Genomic DNA, 17,889 nt, shown 5'->3' with positions numbered 1-17,889 from the left:
AATAATTATTTAAAAATTATAAAAAATAAATAATTTTTAAATATAATTATTTAAAATTCACATCTAGATGAGCCTAGACAAATGGTTCTCCAAGTTCATCTGAATTTGGGCAACTTCTTATCTAAGTCATCATAAATGTGTTTTTTAGTTAATTACTAATTTTTTTTAAAATTATGAAAAATTATTGATAATTATAAGAATTTATAAAAATTATTAATTTTTTTAAAAATATATTAAAAATGTTTAAATAATTAATTTTAAAAATTATTTAATTTTTAGGATTTTTTTATTTTAAAAATATTTGTTCATGTTGTATCATGATGTACACATGGCAGCCATGTGTCTTCGTATAAGTGGCATGTCAACCATTTAAGCAAAATTTAACGGTCAAAATTGGTCAACATTAACGGAGAGGATTAGTTAATTAATTTTTCATCTTTAAGGGCTCAATTGGGAGCTAAATTTGGTTGAGGGTGTTGAGGATTAGTTAATTAATTTTACATCTATTACAAATCGCCATACATTTTATTGCTACCAAGATGAATAGACAAGTTACTACTGTGCTTCCTATAAAATCTTCTGAACAAGATAGAATTTCTCGGAACACAAATTCTGTCTTTGAAATACAAACTATCATCAAAACCAACATGAAAATCTGAATCAGGTGTCGTCTCGATCTGTTTCCGTTTAGAAATCAAAACATCATCACATTTTGGAGTTTCACAAATTTATTGCAAAAAGGTCAGTCTAGCTTTTAATTCAGCTAAAATCAAACCATCATCAATCAATGTTAATTGTGTGTTCAAAGATTGCAAAGGAAATGGAGATTTTCAACTCAATGCATTAGCAACGACATTAGCCTTTCCCGAATGGTAACCAATGATCAAGTCATAGTCTTTCAATAACTTGAGCTATCTGCGCTGTCTCAAATTCAAATATTTTTGCGACATCAAATACTTCAGGATTTTATGATCCGTGAAGATATGACATTTTCTCCATATAAATGGTGTCACCAAATCTTTAAGGAAAATACAATCACTGCAAGCTCTAAATAATGTCGAATAATTCTTTTTGCGTGGTTTCAACTGTCTAAAAGCATACGCTATCACTTTGCCCTCTTGCATCAAACACAGCCCAAACTATTCAACGAAGCATCACTAAAAATTACAAATTCTTTACTGGGCTCTGGCTGAACTAACATCGGTGCCTCGGTTAACAATGGTTTCAATTGATTAAAGCTTAGTTGACATTTCTCGGACCATTCGAATTTAACATATTTTTGCAACAATCTCGTCAACGGTGTAGCAATCATCGAAAATCCCTTGACAAATCTTCTATGATAACTGGCTAAACCCAAAAAATTTCTGACCTCAGATACATTTCTCGGAGGTTTCTAATCTACCACAGCTGAAATTTTGCTCGAATAAACTCTAATGCCATCGGTGGATACATGTCCCAAAAATTTGACTTCTCGAAGCTAGAACTCACACTTCTTAAACTTAGCGAACAATTTTTGTTCGCTTAAAGTTTGCAAAATAATTCTCAAATGGCATGCTCTGTCTCATCTCGTGAATAGATTAGAATATCATCAATAAACACAACAACAAATCTGTCTGAATACAGTCTGAATATTATGCTCATCAAGTCCATAAATACAACAGGTGCATTAGTCAAACCAAATGGCATCACAAGAAACTCATAATGTCCGTACTTGGTTATGAACTCAATCTTTAGCACATCTGAGTCTTTAACTCGTAACTGATAATAACCAGAACGAAAATCAATCTTTGAGAATACCATCGCACCTTTCAATTGATCAAACAGATCATCTATACGTGGCAATGGATACTTGTTCTTGATTGTGACTTTGTTGAGATGTTTATAACCTATACATAGTTGCATGTATCTGTCCTTTTTCTTAACAAATAACAGAGGAGCACCCCAAGGAGAACAGCTGGGTCAAGCAAAACCCCTATCGATCAATTCTTGCACCTATGCTTTCAACTCTTTCAATTTAGTATGTGCCATTCTGTAAGAAGCTATTGATATCAGAGATGTTCCCAACATTAACTCAATAACAAATTCAACTTCTCTGATTGGTGGTAACCCTGGTAATTCCTCTGAAAACACATTTGGGTACTCACATAGCAATGGAACTGATTCTAGCTTCAATTCGGCTTCACAGCCTTTCCTAACATATTTTTGTGCCAACATAGTCGATATAACATTAGATATACTATCTAGTCTACCTGACTCAATTCGAAGCTTTTCACCATTCTGACATTTCAACACAATATGCTTTCATCTACAATTCACAACAGCATTATGCAGAGTTAACCAGTCCATACCCAAAATCACATCAAACTCATCAAAGGGTAGTAACATCAAATCAGTTGGAAAGTTACAACCCTGAATCATCAAAGGACAGTTTTTAACAAACTTTATCAACTAATATATACTAACCTAGAAGATTCGTTACTTTAACCACAAACTCAGTAGGCTCGAAAGACAACTTCTTATCTGACACTAAATTCGTGCATACATATAAATGTGTTGACCCCAGGTCAATCAAAGTAGTAACAACAGTATCAAAGATAAAAAATGTACCAGTAATAACATCTGGCACTGAAGCTTTCTCTCGAGCACGGATCGCATAAGCTCTAGCCGACGCTTGTGTCTCAAATCTTACAGCAAAGTCCTTTGTCCCACTACGGCTATTACCTGCATTTCTAGTGTTTTGAGGTAGTCTCCCTCCCGCAGATGTATTGCTCAGTCGAGTAGTCTGAACCTTCTCTTTGTTTGGCCTTTCCAGGCAATCTCTAAGATAATGTTCATATGAACCACATTTAAAACATGACCCGTCTTTTAATCTACATTCACTGAAGTGTCGTCGATTACATTGCTGACATTCAGGCTTGTTATTTCTAACATTGCCTATACTTGCTATAGACGTAGCCTAAGGTTTCGAGCTTGCATGTTGTTTTCCTCTATCTTTACCTGAATAACCCATTGAAGCTGATGAACGACCATGATATTCTTTCGCCTTCTTTGACGACAATTGGTATGACTTTTTCGCTGATCTCTTTCCTGAATCATGATCCTCATAATTGACTTTTCTCTTTGCTTTACTCAATTCTTCGACTTTGTGAGCTCTGTCAACCAGAACTAAAAATTCTTTTAATTCAAAGATCCTGACTAACAACTTGTAACACCCCTAACCCATCTCCGTCGCCGAATTAGGGTTACGAGGCATTACCGAACAAACACAACTATTTCTAAAACCAAATGATCACAACATGAAAATTTAATTACTTTCGCATAGCTATTATAATTTACAATCAAAATGTAATTAACATCGTACTCAAACCTATACATACCATAAGATTAAGTTCAAATATTTAACAAAATACCAAAAGAAGTCGATAGTGTGATGGACTATGTTGATGATCCCCGAGCTCGTAACGCGTCTCCAAAATCTATAAAATCAAATGGACGAAAACAAACAAAGTAAGCTTTTATAGCTTAGTAAGTTTACAGCATAACTAAATGTATATAAATATATATATAATATAACCTTTTAATCTATTTCACTGAGATTTCAATTAACACGAATAACTAATTTTTTTATACATTATTGTACTCAGACCATTTTATTTATATTCAAATATGTATGCCTGTCGAATGTGATCAATTGAATATTTATTTATACCAAACAACATTACAACCGAATGTATACAACCGATCATATATATTATACACATATCATAACCGAATGTGTATGTATACTCATGATAAACTTTAAACCAATACAAATCTAATACATATGAACGAATGCATTCATTTTCATCAAATACTTATAAACAAAGATATATATATATCTCGAATGCATATGTAGTTACTAATCAAGTATGCGTACCAAATATTTATAAGTATATATTTATCAAATGCAAAATCCCAAAGCATATATATATATTTTACAATTGCATAAACCGAATATATATAATCATCAAACGCACTTAGCCGAATGTATATATAAATATACTTATCAATTAAATATATCCAAAATCATATAATTGTACACTTAATCACATGCTTAAAAACAGATTCACCGGCATTTAGCCTGCTAGGCTTAAAGCCTGATTCAGTACACCGGCACTTAGCCTGCTAGACATATAGTCTGAAATATTTCACCGGCATTAAGCCTGCTAGACATTTAGTCTGAAGTATTTCACCGGCAATAAGCCTGCTAAGCGCTAAGCCTGAAAATCTCAATTTTCCCATATACATAATAATTTCCTCAAATACTTATTAATAGCAAACACACATTCATTGTAGTCCATATTCAATCACAAAAGAGTTTGCAAATCATACATTCAATTCAATTCAAAAATCTGCACACGAATATACATTTAGATATATTCGAACTCCCAAGTACATATTTAACATTTATACCTTAAAATATAATCAAGACCTATTCATATATATATAGATGTTCCAACTCCCATATACCTACTTATTCGAACTTATCTGTACAATTACAACATACATACCTTTAATCAAACCCAAATGTTTTTACCTATATATATATATATGTTCGAAACTTATGTGCACATATATATATAACTCTCATACAATCAACCAAATTCAAGTATATATACATATAGATACATATATAATTATTTGAATATATATATACCTTTATACCATTCATACTTTAACTTAATTCAAATATTTATATAAGCATATACCTATATATTCGAACATTGTATATACATATTTATACCATTTATAATTTGAATTTATTCAATTAAATTACTTTTAATTATAGCTCAACAACAAACATAATAGATATACATACATATATATTGATTTGATAACATTAAATAGCTGATAGACTTACCTCGGATATCAGCAGACACGATCGACTATTCGATTACTTTCGTTTTTCCCCGATCCAAATTCATTTTCTTCGTTTCTTGATCTAAACATAATCAAATTTAACCTTTTTATTCATCAAAAAATTCAATTAAGTCCAAAAATACATAAATGGAAAAATTACCATTTTGCCCCTAACATTTTGCACTTTTTGCAATTTAGTCCTAATACAAAAATACACCAAATACACAAAATTCATCAAAATCATGCCTTAGCCGGATCTTCCAATGGTCCCTAGTAGCCCGTTATTTCATTTATTTCACATTTAAGCCCCTAAATTTTCAAATTCCACAATTAAATCCCTAATTTGGATTTTTTATAAAAAAATCACTTAATTAAACATGATAATCAAACATCAAAGATTTATTTTTCATCATCAAACAATAAATTCCTCACATTATCAACAATGGCAAATCTCAAATTCATCATCAAATCCGAAAATTAAAGCATGGGCTAGGTAATATACAAAGCAACGATCTCAAAAACGTAAAAATTATTGAAAACCAAACAAAATCCACACCTCAATTTGACCTTCAAAGTGCCGAATCTTTAAAGCTTTCAAATGGTTCTTTTTCTCTTCAATATTCGGCCAAAAGATGAACATGCATGGCCCTTTTAATTTGTTATATTAAGCATATATTAGCCTTATTTTTAATTTACTATATTAACCTTTATATATATTTGACATATATAATAAGGTTACATTAGTCATTTGCCACCCACTAACTTACATAGTGGACTATTTGCATAATAAAACCTCTAAGTTATAAAGACAACAACAATTAGGTGCTTTTATAATTAACCCCTAAATTTTCATTTTACGCGATTAAGCCCTTTTATTAAATCGGACACTTAAACGACGAAATTAAAACACGAAAATTTCACACAATCAAATGCACACAAAATAAACACACAAAATAATATTAAAATATTTTTTTGACTCGGACTTGTGGTCCCGAAACCACTATGTCCGATTAGAGTCAAAACCGGGTTGTTACACAACTTATGTCTTCGTTTAACCCGTCTTCATACCGTGTGCACATAGCAACATCTATTGGTATAAATTCTCGGGCATATTTACTCAGTCGAACAAATTCTCTCTCGTATTTAGATATTGTCATCTGACCTTGTTTCAACTCAAGAAACTCTTTACGTTTCTTATGAAGCAATCTCTAGCTCACATATTTCTTTTAAAATTAAGTCTGGAATCCCAATCTATTAGATCTCTCGGCGTAACCGCAATTAAGGAGTTCACCACTGATAAGCCCAGTCTTTTAACAATGATATAACACATTTCAAACATTCTACCGAAGTACATGATAATTCATCGAAAAATCCGATCGTATTTTCCGACCAGAACTCGGCTCTCTCCAGATTATCTTCAGATGTACCTCTAAACTCTCCAGCCCTGTATTTACTGATTTTATCAACTAAAGGCTTGCTCACTCATACTGGTTCCAAACCCTAAGGAATTACCGAAACTGGTTGGGGTACAGGTGAGGCTGGAGGTCATTGAGCCATTGGGTTCGTTCGTACGAACTTGGTGAACCATTCATTCATCATCTAGAGGAAGGCTTCTTTAGCCTCTCCTCCCTAGCCTTCAGATACAGACCTACTTCTACTAGACGATGCTCTGTGAATGGAGGCTTGCACATTACTTTCTTCTTCGTCGAAATCGGCTCGGTTAGATGACATTTCATCTATATGAAAACATAGTTCAAGTTGTGTCAGGAGTTATCACACTATTATATGGTATATAATGTCATGTATTTCTAGACTCGTACATGCTGCATTCAGTCTGGGAATTGACTAAACCGTAGCTTTGATACCACTAAATGTAACACCCTAACCTGTATCCGTCACTAAAATAGGGTTACGCAACATATCGTAAAAATATAACTTTAAAACATACATCTCAAACATTAACATAAACATAGCATAGATCATTCATTTTCATGCATATCATCCCTTAATCGAGCCTTCGAGGCCTTAAAAACACTTTAGAAATAATTCAGGACTGAATTGGAAACATTTGAAACATTTTGAAAATAATTGGAAAAATTGAACTGCAAGGGTCACACGGCTGAGACACACGCCAGTGTCTCAGGCCATGTAACAATCGAAATAGGGACACAAGACCATGTCCTAGCCCGTGTCCGTGCCTGTATAACTCTCTGAGTTGGGTTATACAGCCAAGCCACACACCCGTGTGCCAGGCCGTGTAACCCTCGAAATGGGCACACATGCTTGTGTTCCAGGCCGTGTAACAACTTGACTTGCATGCCTTAAAACCTACAGGGGACACATGACTGTGCCGCATGGTCATGTGTCTTACACGGCTGAGCCACACGCCCGTGTCTCAGGCCATGTGGACATGAAATTGGCCAAAATCAAGCCATTTGCATTAGAAACTCAAACATGTACCTAAAAGCATTTTGTGTACAACCTCAAAGCTTCAAAACCTTACCAAAACATGCATGAAATGACCAATTCAATAGACCAAAATCCATCCAACCAATATGCCAAACAAGGCACCTCAAATGCATTCATTCAAATCTTTCCTAAACATGTAAACATTACCACATTTCGACCATACACATAATGTCCAATACCATTTCAAAATATACCCTATCTTGACCACATTAAACTAATCCAACACATACCATATTGGTAACTGAAACATGCATCAAACCATTGCTACATTAACACATATTAAATAGGCATCATAAATACCAATATGTCATAAACCAATTAACAACACATGATGCCAAAGCAACATATACATACCAAATTCAACATTTAAACATTCAACTAACATCAAACACAAAACCACCTATACATTCCATTAATATCAAAAAAGTATTAATATAATTGTTCGATAGTGTGATAGATCTTCAACGATAAGCTTGGCACAAGCCTAAGCACCATCAACAACACATGTTAATGCATTAGCACATAATTCACTTGAATAATCATAAAGTAAGCTAGGTGTACATGTACATACTACTTTTGAATTCATCATTTTCATGAACATATATACTTTCATTGAACATTTTCATTTCAAACCTTTTCATAGATTCATAACATAGTTTATTTGAACACTTACCGTTCCTTTCCTTTTCATGCTCGTTGAACCATTTAGAATAACATCGAATATGCGGGGAAGCTCACACGAATTGTGCTAAACATATAATCGTAACCTTTCCTTTTCCTTTACATCATTGCTCACATGGGCTGTGAAGTGGGTCTGTTCACATGAGCTATGGGTCGGAATGTAAGCTACATGATGCTACTCACATGAGCTGTGGAGTATCTGTAACAAATGCATGACCTCAGCCATTGGTAAGACATTCAAGATCAACACCCAAAATATGAAAACCCTAATAACATGTCATTTGTATCATACGAATTTTTAAGGTTAAAAAAGGGCTCGATAATCATCGTGACATCGTTGGATATACATCATATGGTTACATGGAAAATAATACATTAACATATAGTTCATTATAGTATTAAAACGATATTTAATCATATGAACTTAACTCGATAAACAAAGCGTAAAAACGTAGTCGATCAATCTGAAGCTTTCGTTTTTTCCCGATCTAAATCTGTACGAGGTCTATCTTGACCTAAATAAATAAATTCAATCCATTTAATACTTCTATTATTCAGTTCATTCCACATTTCATATTTTTGCAAAATTATCATTTTATCCCTAACATTTTAAATTTTCACAATTTAATCCTTAAGCTCATAAATTGAAATCTAAACATTTTCATCCTCATTCCATGCTAGCCGAATTCACTAGGGACCTATATCAACTCATACAAATCATAATTTCTCAAATTTACCATGAAATTTTACTACTTTTACAAATAAGTCCCTAAATGACAATTTTATCAAAAATCCCTTTACAAAACTTGTTTATTTATCAACAAGGACTCATAATCTTTCATAAAAATCAAGAGTCATGCAATAAAATTCATGGAAAAACCCTAAATATTTAATTTTTTTACAAATTGACCCTCGGGCTAGCTAGACTAAGTTACAACGACTTCAAAAACATAGAAATTATTACAAACGGGGTAAAAAATAACTTAGATGCAACTATTAGACATAGCTGAACCTTCAAGCATTCTTCAATGGTGTTTTCTTAGCCTATTTTTGATGGAGAGATGGACTAAAAAGATGATATATTTTGTTTCTTTATTTTACTTTAACTTATTTATTAAATTACCAAATTAACCTTGTTAATTAACTTGAAAATCACTTAATTATATGTCCATATTTGTCCACTAACAGAATAAATGGTCTAATTACCATCTAAGTCCACTCATATATGAGTTTCATAGCTAATTGATACCTTTAACTCAAAGAATCCTACTTTTGCCCCTTTTACGATTTAGTCCTTTTTATGAAATTAAGCATGCAAACGTCAAAATTTCTTAAAAAAAAATTATACAACCCTACTAACATTCCATATACATTAAAATAAAAATAAAATAATAATTTACTCATCAGATTTGTGGTCTCAAAACCACTATTTTGATTTCACTGAAAAGTAGTTGTTGCAATTTTTAATAGAGGAAATGTAACAAAGCTAAATGGAATTCAATTAATGGATTAAATTGTAACTACAAGAGAGTTTGAAGGAATAAATACGCTAATAGGTCCTAGCTACAATAGTAACTAACTACAAGAAACTAAGAAATACTAAAAAATGAGCAAGAAATTAAACCCTAAACTATAGAGGAAAAAACTAAACCTTAAAATATGAAGAGAACAATCCTAAAAACCTAACAATGTGAAGTGTGTCTTTTGTTTCAACCAATTTAGCCTTATTTTAACATAGTTCATGTACAAAATTATTAACCAAATTGCCCCTAATCGTCTAATTTTGTTTGGGGGACATGTTAGACAAGGATTGCCCCTATGGTAATTTTTTGTCTCCATCAATAGTGATATCGCGATACCCAGAGCCTGGTTTCGTGATATCTCATTCTTAAAATGGGGGTCCTTGGGAGTCTTGGGTATCACTACTTTATGGTCGATATCGTGATACCATTGTTGGTGGCTAGAGCTTCCTTTTTCAACATTGTTAGGGGTATCACAACTTTCATGCTTCAATATCTCGATACCCCCTTATCGGTAATGTTCTCGTTCCATTTAGGCCACTTTGGGCTCTCTGTATCATCTACCAACCTCATTAGATGTCTTGGATGTCAATTGGTCATCTCGAGTCTCAAAATAGCATAAAATATACACGATTCACTTATTTGTGCAAAGAACTGAAACTAAGTAAAAGCATGACAAAACATATAAATTGCTCGGAAACAAGCTCTTTAAGCGTACTAGGGAGCCTAATTTGACATATCAAATTATGACAAATCAAACTCCTCCACACTTAAGTCTTTGCTTGTCCTCAAGAAAACATACAACACATGTAAAACACAAACCTTGGACTAAATCTAACAAAAAGGCAACATGGCGGCGAAATATTGAACTAGTGTAAGGACTATGTCACATCCAACCTAAGACTGATATTTAGCTAACTTGTTTATTCTTAAAGCAAACAAAATTAATTCAACAAATTAAAAAGCTAACAAATCTATAGGCAATCCAAATGAATGTATGTACAATTGTGTTATCCATCACAATAGACTATGTAGATACATTATAGACACTCAAAGTGAATAAAAGGTGCTCATTCGAATCAATGCAAACAAGGAAAAGGATTGTGTGAATGAAATATTTGGGTCACAAAGGTCATCTAGGCTTGTAATGTTCTAAGGCTTAGGATGGTTTGGATTTCCAAAAAAAGGTAGCTCAAAATGGTTTCAAGTAGCAGAAACAGTAAAACACACGACATTGTTCCTCATTTGTCCCTAATTAATCATAAAGTTACCTATTTATTTCTCCTTCTCTTGCATTTCTCATCTCTCTAAAATTTTAAAAGATACTAAATGATATTGGTACGTACAGTAAGCGAGCAAGTATTACACATTATGAACTGAAAGATTTTTGTTCAAACTTGAATTTAATTTTTCATTTGAGCTCTTTTTTTTCTGATTTTTGTGCCCTTTCAATCATAATGCTTTTAACCCTTACCTTGCTTTTATTTCACTCATATATATTTTTCTTTTTTGTACCACTTGTACTTAGCAGGGATTTGTATGTACCATATCATATAATCTCTTCTTTTTTCTCTCAAGCACACATGAAGCCACCATAATGTCTCTACCTAACCCTCAATGTCCATGGCTCGACGTTCATTACATAGTGCCTTTTTTTAGTGTTAGGGATAGAGAAATTTTAAGTTTTCAACTCGTTTAGGCTCAAGGCTTTTTACATGAGGCTCATAAAAAAAGGATTACTCAGGGATCAAATTATGGAAACCGATGGTCAAAAATCGATAAGTACGCTTCGTGTCAATGATTAGATCCCGTATGTCCACTATGTCAATCTCTGATATTGATCTTTTCTATTCATTTAATCGATTTCTTTCAGATTTCGTCAAAATCACTACCGTTGAATTTAACATATGAATACATATATGGTTGCCGTTTGAAGGACCCAAACTACATGAATTGGATCAAAATCGATCTTGAGGGATGAAAATTAGACCCGTGGTGAAAGATGTATCTTTCCAAGTGAATCAGGTGATCGTGTGTAGGATTAGGGCCACACAGTCTCCCACACGACTATCATATGGTCTTGTGTACCTGTAGATTTTAGGGACTTCGTGAACCACACGGCCTGCCATACGGTCTTGTCTCTCCTGTAGGGTAATTTATCATTTTACACATGGCAACAGGCTGTCACACGGTCTGACCACACGATCATGTGACTCCTAAATTACAGTTTTGCCCAAAAAATTATAATATGTTCAGTTTAGCCCTTGTATATCCCCTGACTTATTTTTAGAGTTTTTATTCGCTTAATTAAGTATCTGATATTGTGTTTATTCTGGAATCTATGATTTAATGACGAAATTGCTATTGTTATATTGTATGATATGTGAATGTTACATGCCTACTATCATTGTGATACCAATAAACTGTGAATGTTAATATTGTTATTTCCTTACTGAGTATATGTTAAACATGTCTACTGATTTTGCACTATTCTGTTACAAGCATGTTATATTGCACTACATGGGGTGGGACGATATGTACGGAGGAAGAGTGGTAGTTTAATAATCTGCAAAAAAGTGGTGGCTCGTCTACAAACCAAGTGGCAGTTTATTTGCAAATGTTTTTATCTAAAAATATTGGTGGTTTACCCATAATTTTTACAACAAAGTGACAGTTTATTTGCAAATCAGTGATGACTTATCCACAACCCGATGTGTATGGATGGATGAGTTCTTGGGAACTCATAGTGTGTTGTGTAACGGAGTTGGGTAGGACTTTTTCTGATAAACTGAATTTGCATTGTCATTCATAAGCATGTACATACAAATTTGTGAATTTTAAAATTTTATGGTGAAATGTTAATCTGGAAAATCAATACAGTGATTTGCTATACGATTGCAATTATTCTAAGAATTGTTATTTCGTATATTTTGTATACTATTTTACATGGATTTTTCTTGTGATTGGACTCACATTGAGCTTCTTAAATTTCATCCCCCTTAATTTCCATCTTTACAGACAGGGCGGAAGCCAGAAAATTTTTTTAGGGGGGTCAAAATTAAATTGTAATTTTTACAATAGTAAAAATGCAAATTTTGAAGGATTAAATCAAAACTTTATCATTTTTAGGGGGAATTGCAATTTTACATTTACTAATTTAAAATTTTAAAATTTTTAAACGGCTAAAATGGAAAAATTTTCCATTTTAGGGGAGTCAGGGCCCTTGCCAGCCCCCTAGATTCGCCCTTATTTACAAATAACCCATAAGTTAGGACATAGACACGACATTCAGAGGGTTAGACTCGAATAGTTTACTTTTATAAAAGTGTTTTAGACATATTATTTATTAATCCTATTATTTGGAAACTGTATTGTTTGAATTGTAGCATGAGACTTAAGTTTTGGGTTTATTTGGCATGCATGCCATTTAATTTGATTTTAGGATTTTGAAACATGGATTTTGAATTAATTATGCATAAAATTCTAGTTTTCTTCATTAAAACTACTTTGAATATCACTTTTCCGCCAAGATATCATGTAAATGAGATTTTGAAAAATAAATAAATTGGAAATCAACTTTTGCTAAGTAAACTTTAAAATCCATCATTTTTGGAAAATTTTATCTTTTAGTGAAAAGACGATAATACGCTAATTTTTTCTTCAAAAATAAGCAAATGTTTTAAACAACTGTTTTATAAAAACTTCGATAGTTCTACTAGACCATTTCGGTGACCAATGTAATTTTCCAAATTTGGTCATAACTTCTAGGCGGATTTGGGGGGTTACGCTATAAAATTAATGTAGTCTTACACACTTTCATAAGTTGTTGTATGATTAATTCTTAAATGCTCAAACTATCTTATTTTATGTTGCATTCATGTAGATTATGCACATCAAGTTTGGTGTAAATTAAAATTTTTTAAGTATTTATTTTATGTAAAACAATAAATTTTCAATACATATTAATATAGTATTTTAGATAAAAATGATAGAGATAATGGATCGATTAAAAAATTTACGTGAACAATAAGTACAATTAGATTGATAAATTCAACAGTTGAATTGCTAAAATAGTAATCTTACAAAAATTTACATTGGTCGTGGATTCCTCCCCATATATATAGATATATATATTCATTAAATTTCTAATAAAAAGTGGCTTAAGGAAAATTAACAATTCCTCTCCTAGTGAAATTGAAAGATAATAGTTGAACCAAAATTACAAACTTTCATGAAATTAAGACTGCACAGATTTGTAAGTTACAAAATTTAAAAATAATTAACTCACATAATTCCTCATTATCGATTAACAATAAATGAAGACGGAAGCATAATTGAATCTAGAGAGTTAACAAATAATAACTGAAGTTGTATAAATATTCAAAATATACATACATGTGATTTCTTTACAATATATTATAATCAACTAAAGAAAAAAACAGCCTGCATTCAATGCACTTCAAAACCAAATTTGATTCTCCTTTCTTCTATTACAAAGAATATATAACTGTTAGAATTAAGTGACCCGAATCCTTATTTAAATAAAATACAGTGGTAAAATAAAATAAAAGTAAAATTCCTATAGAACTATACTTCTTTTATTTTATTTTAGAATAAGGTTCTTTAAACCTTATTAAACTCCATCTATTTGATATTGATTAGAATAATGTGTTTCAATCTTACTAGACTCCTATTAGAATATGGTTTTACAAGCCTAAAAATAGATATAGTCTACTCCTTTTGTAATTATTCGAATTCGACATAGTGAAGTTTCTTCTCCTCTGCCCATGATTTTTTTCCCAAAAGGGTTTTCACGTAAAAATCTATGTGCTCTTTATTTTTATTTCTCTTTTTTTGTGATATATTGTCATTACCGACATTTTATTTTTTACAAGTTGGTATCAGAGCTTTCGGGTTGTTCATCCTAATCACGGTAATAGTGCCTTTAAAGTATGAAATTCCTCTGTTGGATCGCAACACCAGATTCACGTTGTGGCAGATAAAGATGCATGCAATTCTTGCACAGAAGGATTTAGAGAAAGCCCTGTTAGGGGTATATAAAATGCCTTCAACATTGACGGGGGAAGAGAAGAAGCGTAAGGATCGAAAGGTGTTAACACAGTTACATCTGTATTTGTCTAATGAAATTTTACAGGATGTGATGAAGGAGAAGACTGTCGCTGGATTATGGAAGAGGTTGGAACAAATATGCATGTCGAAAACTCTAACTAGCAAGCTGCATATGAAGCAGCGTCTTTATGCTCATCGTTTGAAGGAAGGTACATCTATAGGCGAACACTTAATAGTGTTTAAAGAAATTCTCTCAAACTTAGAGGCCATGGAGGTTCAATATGATAAGGAAGATCTATGGTTGATTCTACTTTGTTCGTTGCCCCCGTCTTATTCAACATTTAGAGATACGATTTTATATAGCTGCGAGTCTCTCACAGTTGATGAGGTTTATGATTTTTTAACCTTGTTTGATAAGATGAAGCATCTTGTGGTTAAAACTGACTCTCAGGGAGAGGGTCTCATTGTTCGTGGAAGACAAGATTGGAATGCTGATGATGATCGTAGAAGGACACAGAAATGAAATCCTCGCGGTAAATCTAAAGGTAGATCGAAGTCTTCAAATAAAGGTAAAACTTATAACTTCTGTAAGAAAAAAAAGCACATTAAACTTGAGTGTTATAAGCTATAGAACGAGATCAAAAGGGAGGCTACGAATCAAAATGGAAAACAACCAGAAAATTCTAGTAATGTTGATGTTGTAGAAGACTACAGTGATGGTGAACTTCTAGTCACTTCTGTCAACAATTCTAAAGTGAGCGATGAGTAGATCCTTGATTTGGGCTGCACCTTCTACATGAGTCCTAATCGGGATAGGTTTACAACTTACGAAACAGTGTCTGAAGGTGTTGTTTTGATGGGAAATAATGTTTCATGTAGAATTGCAGGTGTGGGAACAATTAAAGTTAAAATGTTTGATGGAGTTGTCAGAACACTTAGTGACGTACGACATGTTCCAGAATTGAAGAGAAATTTAATTTTGTTATGTACTCTTGATTCAAAAGGTACAAATACACAGCTAAAAGTGGGGTTTTGAAGATTTCCAAAGGTTCCATCGTTGTGATGAAAGGGAAAAAAAGACTGCCAAGTTATATGTTTTGCAGGGTTCTACTGTTACTAGTGATGCAGTTGTCGCATCCTCTTCCTTGTCAGATGATGATATTATTAAACCTTAGCATATACGCCTAGGGCATATGAGTGAGAATGACATGGAAAAATTGACCAAAAGAGGACTTCTTGATGGGCAAGGAATTTGTGAACTGAAGTTCTGTGAGCACTGCGTTTTTAGGAAGCAAAAGAGAGTTTGATTTACCAGAGGAACCCATAACACGAAGGAAATATTGGAGTATATTCATTCTGATCTGTGGGGGTTATCTAGAGTGCCTTCGAGAGGTAGAGCTAATTATATGCTAACTTTGATTGATGATTTTTCCAGAAAAGTGTAGGTGTTCTTCTTGAAGCAGAAAATTGATGTGTTTTCCGCATTTAAGTCTTAGAAAACTACAATTGAAAAGTAGACGGGAACACAAATAAAATATCTCGGCACAGACAATGGCTTAGAGTTCTGTTCCTATGAATTTAATAAACTATGCAAGTTAGAAGGGATCGTAAGACACTCGACACTTCGTCATACTCCACAGCAAAACGGCATTGCAGAATGAATGAACAGAACGATCATGGAGAAGGTTCGAGGTATGTTGTCAAATGCCAACTTACCAAAGTCATTTTGGGCCGAAGCAGCCTCTACTGCATGTTTTTTGATCAATCGATCTCTATCTATTGTCATTGAGAAAAAGACTTCACAAGAGGTATGGTCTGGTAATCCTGCTGGCTATTCTGATTTAAAGATCTTTGGGTGTCCTTCGTATGCTCATGTTGATAATGGAAAATTGGAACCAAGATCCATTAAATGTATTTTTCTTGGTTATAAAGCTCGTGTAAAAGGGTATAAGTTATGGTGTCCTGAATATAGAAAAGTTGTGATTAACAGATATGTTGTTTTTGATGAAACTGCTATGCTACCTAACTTTTCTCTTAAGAACTCTTCCAATAAAGAAAATCAAAAGCAAGTGGAGCATCAGACTAATCCATTATCTACAACAGAATCAACTCCTCAAACCAATACAAAAATTCAGAATAGAGTTACTTCTTTACCACAATACTCTATCGCCAAAAATAAAACTAGAAGAGAAATTAAACCTCCAAAGAAGTACGCCGAGGCTGATCTAATTGCTTATGCTTTAAATGTGATTGAAGATATAGATGCAAACCAATAGCCATCTTGTTATTCTGAGGCAGTTAGTTGTGAAGACTCAAAAAAGTGGATGTTTGCTATAAAAGAGGAGATAGAATCACTCCACAAAAACAAAACATGGAATCTTGTGAAACTTCCTAAAAGGAAAAATGTTGTTCATTGTAAATGGGCGTTTAAAAAGAAAGAGGGCACTCTATGAGTTGAAGAACCCAAATATAAAGTAAGGCTTGTTGCAAAGGGGTACAGTCAAAATCCAAAAGTGGACTTCACAGATGTGTTCTCCCTAGTTGTGAAGCATAGTTTGATTCGAGCTTTGCTTGGTATTGTGGCCATGCATGATTTGGAGCTTGAGCAGTTAGATGTAAAGCTACATTTTTGCATAGAGAACTTGAGAAAGATATTTATATGCAACAACCAGAGGGTTTTACAGTCTTAGAAAAAGAGGACTATGTTTGTTTGCTAAAAAAGTCCCTTTACGGTTTGAAACAATCACCAAGACAGTGGTACAAGAGGTTTGATTCCTTTATGACTTCTTATGATTTTAAAAGAAATAGCTTTGACAGTTGTGTTTACTTTAAGAAAACTAGTGATGGTTTTTTTGTGTATCTACTTCATTATGTTGATGACATGTTGATAGCAACGAAAGATAAAGGAGAGATAAGAAAGGTCAAAGCCCAACTAAGTAAAGAATTTGAGATGAAAGATTTGGGACCAACAAAGAAGATACTTGGTATGGAGATTCTCAGATAGAAAAGTGAGTAAATTGTACGTAAGTCAGAAGGGGTATATTGAGAAAGTTCTCTACTGATTTAGTATGCAGAATGCTAAACCTGTTAGTACTCATTTAGTAGCTCATTTCAGATGTTCATCGGCTTTGTCTCTACAATCAGATGATGAGATTGAGTACATGTCACATGTTCCATACTTTAGTGCAGTGGGATCTCTCATGTATGCTATGGTTTGTTCACGTCCAAATTTATCATATACAGTTAGTGC

Source organism: Gossypium hirsutum, chromosome D04 (assembly GCF_007990345.1).
Source record: "Gossypium hirsutum isolate 1008001.06 chromosome D04, Gossypium_hirsutum_v2.1, whole genome shotgun sequence".
NCBI classification, from domain to species: Eukaryota; Viridiplantae; Streptophyta; class Magnoliopsida; order Malvales; family Malvaceae; genus Gossypium; species Gossypium hirsutum.
This window is presented reverse-complemented; position numbering follows the sequence as displayed.